Source organism: Cavia porcellus, unplaced genomic scaffold (genome assembly GCF_034190915.1).
Source record: "Cavia porcellus strain 051 isolate PalLab524CR breed Dunkin Hartley unplaced genomic scaffold, mCavPor4.1 scaffold_2, whole genome shotgun sequence".
NCBI lineage: Eukaryota > Metazoa > Chordata > Mammalia > Rodentia > Caviidae > Cavia > Cavia porcellus.
Genome location: NW_026947485.1, coordinates 68111976 through 68123594, shown reverse-complemented (window position 1 = coordinate 68123594; position 11619 = coordinate 68111976). Strand labels below are relative to the sequence as shown.

Here is an 11619-nt window from a genome sequence, read left to right as displayed (position 1 = left end):
CATTTGGACATTGCAAATGCCTAATTATAGTGTATCTTATCACTTATTTTACATATCAATGTCAATAATACTTATAATTAACTATATAATTATATTATTACAATTTAGTACATCTGTCATGTGTTGCAAGGGATGTACTAAATCCATCCATTGGGCTGATGTTCTTAGATTGGGCTTATTTTGGGGGTAGGGCTTATATATGTACCCTAAAAAAATCATACTAAGACTTATTTTCCAGTTATGTCTCATTTCTAGAGAAGTGTAGTATGTGACCCTTTGAACTGGAGAGAGGCAGGGGACAGACTTGGAGAGCCGGGGTAGGGAGGGAGCTGCAGTGTGACTGTGTGTATTTTGTTCCTAAGTATGCAAAACTGAGTGAGTGGGCAACATTAGTGTTCCCTTGAAAGTATGAGAGAGAGTAGAGTCGAATCCTAAGTCCACAGGAGAAGCTGAGGCCACAAGGACAGCTCCCAGACACTCCCCACTGTTACTAATAGCATAGAAAGGACCATGCACACTTTCTCTGGGCTACATATGGGTTGGGGCATCAAGTAAGAGGAAATGAGTTATTTCCAAGTCTCCTGGCCAAAGTGAGGATAAATATATCACAGTTTTATGGGCCACAAGTGCCATGCTAGAGAAGGCAGTATTTAGTCTCCTAGGACTGCCTAACCGAAGATTCCCCAGAGGAATAAACCAGAAAAAGAGAAGGGAAAGGAATTATAAGATATATAAAGTAAGAGAAATTATTGATCATAGAAGGTCATTTTATTGAACAGAAACATGGACTATAGTACAGAGACTTTCCCTCCTTCTGTACATTAGTTAAGTCACCCTTCTCTTTGGGTGCTAGAAACCTAGAATTACCTTTGCTCAAGGGCCTCAGATCCTTCAGGGTCTGCCCAATGAGAAGAGGAGAGGTATAATGAGGGATTTAGTCACTTCCCAAGAAAGACAAGCCATGACAGATGGTCTTCCTACATGATAATGGTGAAAGAAAGAAGTATCTTAAGTAAGTTTAATATTAGGCAATAGTTTTCAGAACCTAAAGCAAGATGGCTTCAGTTTTAGAAACATTTCCCTATCCTAGAATGAATTCCTGCTCCTTAAGCAACCGTGCAGTTACCTCTGGGAAAATGGATTTATTTGGAAATGTAATAACAGAGCAAGAGAGGCTTTTTATGGTCTATCCAAGGGCACAGAAGGAAAAGGAGAGTGGTTCTGTCAGATGCAGAAGATCCAGGAGAGTGATTACCTTTGAAAGAATTTCTGTAGAAGAACTTGTAGAAAACCCATTGTGAGGTTTTAAGTAAAAAAAGATAATTGAGAAAAGAAGAGAAAAAATGGATGAATATCAAGAAATTCAGCCACAAAAACCAGTCAGTAAGAGGGCAGAAGTTGGCAAGGTTAACTTACATAAAACAAAAGCTAAAAAGGCAAGGTATGTATTTCTTGAAAATACTGCAAGAAGAGACAATTGGCTTGTGAATGTCATTAAGTTTAAGTGTCAGTTATCTTTAATAAATACAGTTTTTCATGCAGAGTTATGTCATTAGTATTGCATTAACTCATAATCTATTCATAAGCATGGAGTAAATCATGTTTGGGTATAACTAGCAAGAGAACATCAATAAAAGAAAATACTTTTAATCTAATATAACTCTAATAAATCATGTATTAGGTGTAATTACTGGGAAAACATTTGGATCACAGAAAGTGATTCAACAGCATGCTTGTACTTAATACACCTACTGTGTTAAATGAAAACAGGATGCTTGTGATAAGTTTTACTGTCTATTTGTCATGCCAGTATATTAAACTAAGAATGAGAATATCATGACCTATTAAAGAACTGCCAATTCCCCTGAAGAGTTACAAGAATAGCTATAATGCTCTAACTTTAAGTTTTGTATCATAATATTGATTTAAGTTATATCTGTTTCTCCTCTAATGAGAACTTTTTCTGTAGTACTTCTGCCTGCTGTGGCAAGTGCCAATGTTAGCCATTTAAATCTCGGGCAACATCAGACCCTTAAACCTGGTCTCCGTTGAATTTTGTCAGTCCTTTCCCTTTTGGTTTAATGTCTTCATCAATTTCCTCCTATAGATGCTTATTTCCATGTATTTTGTATTACTGCTGAGGTCTGGCAGTGAGTCTTTTGTCTTAACTTTTCTCATTCTCCTTCTTACTTACTCATGTACCTAATTAATATTTTAAAGTACATTTTTAATTATTTTACTCTGTTTTTCAAAAATCATTAGCACCTCTGAATTTCATCTCTGTTTGCTGTTAGTTTATTGTTTTTTTATCTTCCAACAGATGAAAATTATTTTGTTGCTCTGCTCTCAAAGAGAATTTATATATCTTACTGCTGCATAAGTAATTTAATCTGATATCACTTTAACTCATTTATATGTGAAATTAAATATATCACATTACTCTTTTACACCAAAGTCCTCGGTTCTAGGCCTTAGTAATACAAAACAGATGCATGTTATGGTTTGGGAGAAAAATATTCACTAACAGGGTCCAGAATGAACTCATTGGTGGGTTTGTAGCTGACTGTGTTGTTGAAAGACAAAGAGTCTGGCTAGAAGTGGATCACAAGAGGCATATCTTTCCAGACTTCCTCGGCCACTAGCTTTCGCTTTTCTCCTTGGTTCTTCCTGGTGCACTCAGCTTCGTAACCGCTGTGGGAGAGCCACCTTTCTCCTCTGTGTCCTTCAATCATGATGAGTCTTCCATGAAGCCAGCCAACCATGACCTGAAACTTCACAAACCATGAGCCACGATGTGATAGTTTGCCTTGGGGGGGGGGGAAGCTAGTACAATATGTAACTGGGGAAAAGGAAAAAAATGTACATGACATTTGCCCATGAATAGCCCTCCAGTTTGGGTTGGTCTGCAGATGAGAAAACCATTAAGTCTAATCTGGAACTTGTAAGAAGTTGAGAGAAAAGAGGGATGAGTTAATGTTTTAGAAAAATTTGCATGGTAGCTTAGTTCCTGAGCTGTATACTAAATCCCAAGGCAATAAACACAGCTGAATAAAACTGAAAATATGACAAGAAGTTCCTGACTTACCATATTCTCTTCTGGGAGAACATGGATATGTCAGATTCGTTCATAAGTCTGCCAGAGTGAGTCTTTGACACAAATATACAATGTAAAGTATGCAAAACTAAACACACGTACACACACACACACACACACACACACACACACACATCATAAGGCCCTGACTGGGCTGTGCTGATGAACACTACGGCACTGTACAGTGAGCACACAGAAGCACACTGACAGTATCAGGCAGACACGGGAGCTACTTCTGTGATTTGCTTGCATCTAAGATTGTTTGAGATACACAGTCCCTTTGTATCTATGAAAGTTCACAACTTGAATGTTTGTAGGTCAGCAACTTATTGTAGTTCAGTGTCGGTGGCTGAAAAAATCACACTAAACAGGGAGCTGACCATTCTGTTTCTTGTTATTAACATCTTGAATTAGTTTGCCATTGATGTACCAAAATTGATACTCATTAACCATATCTAATCCTTAACGTTAGAATATTTGTGTTGTATAGTTTTATGAGATATAGAACAACATACACTCACCATTATAATGTGCCTATCATTATAGTGTGATACAGATCTTTGCCCTAAGTAGCCACTAAATCCCACCCACTCAGCTTTCTGTTCTTCTCTATCAGTGCCTCTCAAACCTCAGGCAAATACTGATTTTTTAAATATTTTTTCTCATTTAAAGAGAAAAAACAAGACAGAAAAGGGTAGAAATAATACATAATTTCAAAAAAATAAACAGTAAAAATTCGCTAGTTGATAATTTCATATTGTCCTCTTAGAAATAGTTGTTCAAGTTACAAAATAAAAAGTGGATATTCAAACAGGGAAACTGCTAACAGTTCTGTTCAACTATCCAATAAAAACTTAGTAATATGGTTATCAGTCCTATACACTGAAACATACATGCAGTTATATCCTTTAGAGCACTTTTTTTTTTTTTTACAATAGCAATTATACATTTTGGGTTTTATTACTCCTAGATTTCGTATTACTTTTTAGACTAGAGACAATGTGATATTTATTAATATGACTCTTATTTATTTCACTAATGAGGATAGCCTCACGTTGTCTCCATTTGCCTATGAAGGCCTTAAGATCATCCTTTTTATAGCTTTTATTCCATTGTATAAAAATACCACATCTTTTTCATCCACTCTATGATTTGATGAGCATCTTGATTGTTTCCAAGATTTAGCTGTTACTGATGCTTCCATGAACATGGGTGCACATATATCATATCAGTGATATGACCTTTTAAGTTTTTCTGAGAAAATACCCAGGAGGGGAATAGCTGCATCAAATGGGAATTCCAATCCTAGTCTTCTGAGAATTCTCCATACTGATTTCCATAGTGGTTGCAACAGTCCACACTCCCACCAGCAATGGAGCAGTGTTCCTTTTTTCCCACAGCCTCGCCAACATTTGTTATCAGTTGATTTCTTGATGGCAGCTGTTCGTTCTGGAGTGAGATGAAGTCTCAATTCTTTTTTAGTTTGCATTTCTCGAATGACCGGTGCTGGTGAACATTTCTTCATATATTTATTTGCCATTTGTATATCTTCAACTGAGAACTCTGTGTTCATCTCAGATGCCCATTTTTGGGGAGGGTCTTTGAATTTGGGGGGCTTGATGTTTTTCAATTCTTTATTTGTTCTGGATATAAGTCCTTTTTCTGAGGGGTTGCTGGCTATAATTCTTTCCCATTCTGTGGGTTTTCTTTTCACTCTGTTGGTGATTTCTTTTGAAGTACAAAAACTTCAGAAATATGAGATCCCAGCTGTCGATTCTTTGAAGTATTTCCCGTGCAGTTTGTGTTTTGTTCATGAATTCTCTGCCTACACCTGTGTCTTCAAGACTTCTACCTACCTTGTCTTCCAGTAGATTTAATGTTTCTGTTTTAATATTTAGGTCTTAGATCCATTTAGACTTTAGTTTTGTGCATGGTGATATGCATGGCTCTAGTTTCAGTCTTTGTCATGTGGAGAGCCAATTTTTCCAACACCATTTATTAAAGAGTGAACAAAACATTGATATTTTTACTGTTTCTAATTTCGTTTTTTCTAGAATGTCATATAACTGAATTCATACATAGTATATAACCTTGCCTTATTTCACTTGCCAATTTAACTTAGGCTTTTTTCCCATGACTTTTCATGTCTTGATATTTCCCTTCTTTTGATGTCAAATAATATTTTATAGTTTGGGAAAACCACAGTTTATCAGTTCACCTATTAAAGGACATCTTAGATTCTTCCAAGATTTGACAATATAATACAGCTGCTGAAAAGATTTGTATAAGTTTTTGTGGGGGAATATACATTTTGTGGGGGTATATACGTTTAAAATTCATTTGGGCAAATATTAGAGAACTGAAGAAGATTGGTAGATCATTTGGTAAGAATGTGTTTCGCTTTGTGAGATCATCACATTGTCTTGAGGAGAGGAGATCATTTTGCATTTCCACCAGAGATGATTGAGAGCACCTGACGCTGGAACTTTGACAATGGTTAATGTGTATTCCTGGATTTAGCTTTTCTAATAGATGTGTAGCAGTGTTTTAGTTTTCAATTTGAAAATTTCATAATGACAGATGATGTTGAATATATTTATATGTTTATTTTTCATGTAGATATCTTCTTTGGTGAGTTTTCTGTTCAGAGCTTTGCTTACTTTTGTTTGAGTTATTTGTTTTCTTCTCATTGAGTGTTCAAGAGTTATTAGTATATTTTGGACAAAAATATTTCTTCGGCAAATATTAAAAGTTTTTCCCACATTTCATTGCTTGTCTTCTTATTTCCTTGAGAGTATTCTATTTACAACAGAGATTTTAAATTTTAAAGCAATCCATCTTATTCTTTTTTTTTTCTCTTTATAGACTATGCTTTTGGTATTGTATAGAAAAGAATCACTGACAGTGCAACAACGTGAATGCCACAAAAGTGTATAGTTAAAAATGATTGAAAGACTACATTTATGACTACAGATACAAAGACTCATTGCCAAGTTTCCCATCATCTATGTTTTCTTCATTGTTACCTTTATAGTTTCTGTATTTAAATTTAGGTCTGTGGTCTATCTTGATTTAATTTTTGTTTAGTACATAAAGTCAGGTTTTTTGTTCTTGTTTGGGCCTTTTATTTTTTGCATATCCCCTTTTCCTGCAGCATTTCTTGAAAATCCTATCCCTGCTCTAATGAACTGTTTTTGTCCTTTCATCAAATATCTGTTGACTATTTTTCTGTGCATCTATATCTGAGATATTTTGTTCAATTGATCTATTTTTCTTTACTTTTCCCAATACCACCCTGTCTTGATTAAGTAGCTTTAGAGTGAGTTTTAAATTTGTTTTTTCTCCATACTCCACTTTTATTCGTTCTAGTAAAGTTCATATTGGCTATTCTGGGTGTTTTGTCTTTCTATACAAACTTTAGAATAAACTGCCCATATACACTAAGTAATTCACTGGGATTTTGATTGCTCTTGGGGTCTTTACAGATTGTGGAAGGAAGAGCTGACATCTTAAAAATATTGAACTGGTTTCTTTAAGTTCATTGTCAAGTGAAAAGTTAGGAGATGTAGGTATTAGTTGTGTATCTTCTAATTGGAACAGCTAGATTTATCTTGACTTCTACTTGAGCAAAAACTACATATTGTAAAAAGATGATGATAAATTAGGGATTGGATGTTTTAGAATCTGAATTGCCTTATGGCAGCCAGGTAAATCTAATTACAATGAAATTGAACAATGGAATATGGGATACAGGGCATGGGCTGGAAATACAAATTTGAAAACTTCCAACATATATTAAGTAATATCTTTGTGCACACATCAGTTGCTTTGGGAAAATATAGATGTGAAGAGAAATGATTATCCAAGAAATGAGATAATGTTAGAAAATATAAAAATTTGAGGGTGACTGTACGGAAAGTTTCTCAGGAACCAACTACAATGAAAACATCAGAAGTATAATCAAATTTCTAAAATCCACAACAGAAAAAGTTATAAAACTTTAAGAGAAAATAATTTCAAAAACTGCACCAGTATGCTAAATTGAAATAGTAGGAAAAGTGCAGTATCACAGCAAACCGGAGTTCGTGGACATGAGCAAATGGAGACTCAGATGTGGATAACTCTTCTCAAACTAAAGATGCTTGAAGGAAGTGCCAAGACAAAGTGAAGGGATGAAGGGTTCAGGATGGTGTTTTGAAATCAGTCCCCTCATTGTCATTATTATCGCCATTGCATCAATGTCTTAGTAATGAAGCTGCGGAAAGTGGATCGTATTTATATTGTATGGGCAAAGAGTTAGTTCAGTGTTGCAACTTGAGATATGGGAGAAACATTCACTGAAGGAATAGAAAGGCATTCGCTTCTAAGCTTAGGTATAAGGATTTACTTTGAATTAGACAAAAGATAGTTTCCTCTTTTCTATGTTATGAAAAAATAAGACAAAATTCATAATCAGAGAACAGCAATAATTATTGCATTGTGTATTGTTATCTTCAAAGTAGTTACTCGAGTTCAAATTTTAAAAAAGATTCTTACAAAATTTTCCTCTAAAAAACTACTAAATGAACAAAGAAGTAGATGAAGAATGAGTTAACTTGTCATATGGAGTCTAGCTTAAAAATGGATATATGTTATTAGTTTTCCATAAGCATTTGACCATTGCTAACAAAATACTTCTCTCATTCTGAATGTTCAATGTTCAACTAATTTATTTCCAGTGTATTTTATTTCAAAATTTAGTATTGATTTGTTGGAGAAAAGTTTTGGAAATTGTCGTTTCCTGTTTCCTAAAATCATGGAAAATGTGCAGATGAAGTTGAGCTGTGGTTCAATGCAGCAGCTCCCCAGCTCTTTCTCTTTCCTATCAGGAGCGGCAACAGAGTGCTCTCAGGTGGTTCAGCAGATGCTTGTTCCCCAGAAAGCTTTCCATAAATTCCAAAGGGATGGATTGGACCAGGCGTATTGTGAGTGTGATTTTATTCACTGAGTAAAATCAGGTGGTCTGGTTTCAAAGTTACCTGTAGACAATGAATTTGTTCTGCTCTCTGTTAGTCAGGATTCAAGCATAGAGAATTTAATACAGAGAACTGATTACACAGATGTAAAAAGACCTGGAGAAAAAAGAGAGGGAACTTCCTGTATTTTCACTATGAATGAACAATCATTCTTCAAGCAGCCAGACAAGGAGTCAACTATGAGACCACCCATGCTGAGAACCAAGGAAGAGTCTATGGTGACTAGCAAGTCTTACCTTCCATTTTCCTTAGAGCACTTCTGACGGAAAGAATTTGACACCAGTTGGCTAAGCAATTTGGAAAATGCAATATTTAGGACCCTGCCTGTCTTAAAATGCAGAATAGAGCATGGGAGGTTGGAAATGGAACTGAGGGAAAATAAATCTATGATTGACGCAACTAGTTATCCAACTAGAGAGACAGTTTTTGACAAGATTCCAAATTGGAAGAGGATGTTGAATGAAAATTGTCACTCCTGCCATCCATTCAACAGTACTGAGACAGTCAAGATACTCCAGATGTCGATAGGAAACCTAGTTTTTAATGCCAGCTCTATCCCGGTAGGAAATCAGTACAGCATGTCCTGCAATTGTACTCTCATGGGGCTTCAGAGCCTGACACTGAGCATGCTCATTGCTTGCCACATTTTCTCACCATGGGGCCACGCACTGTAATCATGTAGCACAGAGGGAAGCCGTACCTGTACTGTGCACTGTGGGAGACAGGTTAAGGTGGCAGAGGACAAGAGCAAGACATCTTGATGCTAGACGCATTCTCAAGTCTATGCAGGTTAGGAGGATTACATATGGAGGCCAACGATCTCAAATTTTTTTTGCTTTAAACATATAATCCTGGAACTTTCAGTGAGTCTGGGAGCTTTAGCCTTATCTTCCAGTTTAAAGACTGCTCTTGGAGCTGACTTTTAAAAATGTGTAAGGGAATCAGAATTTACTCAAATAAAGCACACAAGAAGAATGGAAGGGACCTGGTTTGCTGTAGTGGTTTCAGTTGGTTATGGATTCTCCTTTGCCTCCCTTGCATACGTGCACCCTGGGCTCAGCCCTAAAAATGAGAAGTGGTTTAGGTGTGGTCCTAATTTCAGTTCTTTATGATTCGCTAGTCGTAATTTACTAATTAAACAAGACCAAAATAAATTTGAGCTTAAAACAAGCATTAATGCATTTATCAAAATTTTAGTTTTTCATTTCCTAAAGTTTAAATGCCATGTACTGTATGAGAAATTTTATTTTTCACATAAACTGGTTTTCCAAAGAGCATCATTCTGCCCATACGACAAAATATCTATACAATATATATTTCAAATAAAGATATTTAAAATATCTTAAAATAGATATTTCCTCAAGTATTGAGGAAATAAACTACTTTATAAATGAAAATCACTACTAAAATATTTTAATAACACATTTTGGACTGGACAATAGAAGTTAAGTGATCTGAAATGGATTATAATCTTATAATTTTTGTTAGGTTTATTTTAAAAAGCTTAAATACTGAAATGCAACATACAGAAATGTGCACAAATAATGAACGTATAGAAATTTTTACTGTTACTACAGATTAATTTTTGAACTGATTAGATCAGATATTATACTTGATCTTGGCCAAAAAGATGAGAAACAGTTGATTAATTTTTAAAATCTAACTTTAGTGAGAAAATTCTTAAGAAAAGCAAAACTAAACTTTTGCTTTGGAAATTTATCCATCCTTTCCCACTTTATTTCTGCCCATGTGGTACAGAACTACAACTGTATGGTAGTTCTGGGATAAAATAACAAACTTTCATGCTTGAAAAAATTACTACTTTCTTCTTCTTTTTGAACATGTCAACTATGAGCAGTGATGCATTCTTGTTGTGGCAAAACTCTCTTCAGGTGTAGTTTTTCTTCTGTTTAGTACATTCTTTATCCCAAGAAATGATTTAGAATGTCTGAAATGTGTCTAAACTGCCAGAATTTGGATTGCCTTAACTCTAATGGATTCAAGAGTATCAGTACATATTAGAATATTTCTGCATTTTGACCTAAACTTCTTTATAATTCTCCAATTAGAAAATCATTGAAATTACATTAAGAAATTGTGCACTTAAAAATAATGATGAAACTCTATGAAAATTGTGCCATCTCCTTAAATAAACGACAGTAATTCTTTTCAGTTTTGCCTATTGAAACTATGTTCAATTCTCTAAGGAAGGATCAAATTTCTGGCTTAGTACAGTCAGCATTTTTAGTGAGTATTAAAATGTCACAGAGAATTTTTTATTGGAAACATAAAGAAAAGATCATGCTTCCTAAATGAAACACTTGTATTATCCTTGGTTCAAATTATATGATTTATGAGAGATACAATATCAAACATTTGGTATTACTGTCCTGATTTAAAGATTTAGAAGATGCAAGGTTATTTTATTATCACTGAACAGTCTGCACCTCCTGCTCCCAATGAAAGACCTCCAAAGTGTGTCTCCATTATTGTATTTGGCTGTTAGAATCTCAGACAGTAACTTGATCCTACTGTGATTATCTACATCTATTGCTTTGTGATCCTTACAAGTGATTACCTACAGCTATTGCTTATACATTGTTGACAATAAAGTAATTTGAATTTAAATTCTATTTTAATTGCTTACAGATCAAGTATTATTTCTCACAAATGAGAATGGTTAGTAGAGTAGAAGTTTCATTTTCATGAATGTAAGTGGCATAAACTTATGGCTGGCCTTATTACTTTATTTACAAGTATATTTCCTTTTCTAACAGCAAAATTTGGGAGTAATGATTGGCAGTTTCTTTTTTGTTACCAAACTTTTAAATGGACCTGGTTCTGCTAGAGCACTGTCTAGAGAACAAAGAAGAGAGCATTATGTATACATAAACTGGAGAAAGTTCTTAAAAATATCAGGAACTTAAATCTGGAAAATGTCTCAAGTGGAAAACACTTTCAGATGTGATTTAGTTGTGGTCATCAAAGTGGAGATATATATAGGGGGTGAGAGAAACAAAAGGAGATAGGGAGAAAGAGAGAGAGAAAGAGAGAGAGAGAGAGAGAGAGAGAGAGAGAGAGACACACACACAGAGAAAGGATAGGAACAGATGGATCTGGGAGCGGCTTGAAGTTGAGGGCCTTGAAAATTTAAGTGATATTTTGTAATCAAGAAATTCTAGAGAACATGAGGGATGGGAGAAGCAAGGTACCGATGACACAATGGGGTCTCTGAAGGAGTGCGGGCCCATGATACTGATTTCACAGTGAGACTAAATAAGTATATAGTTTTTAAATCACCATAAATTTATGTCAGCACAGCCATAGGAATCTAATGTAGGGCCCTTTATCATTTATGGAGAAAAGGTACCGTCCTGTACAATAGCAATTCAGCTGTGTTAGGTCAATATAATTCTCAGATGTTTGTTTCAAATAGCATATTGCCCAGAATAATTTCTTTTTTTTTAATGAAAAACCACATCCTTTACTGTTAAACTTCTTAGTGAAATT

At 35.0% G+C, this 11619-nt stretch overlaps 1 protein-coding gene across 1 annotated transcript in view; it reads left to right on the top strand.

Annotated features, from left to right (window-relative positions):
- Znf804b (zinc finger protein 804B) overlaps positions 1-11619 on the top strand; it is a 516344-nt gene that overhangs the window by 336860 nt on the left and 167865 nt on the right. The gene's annotated exons all lie outside the window — the stretch shown is intronic.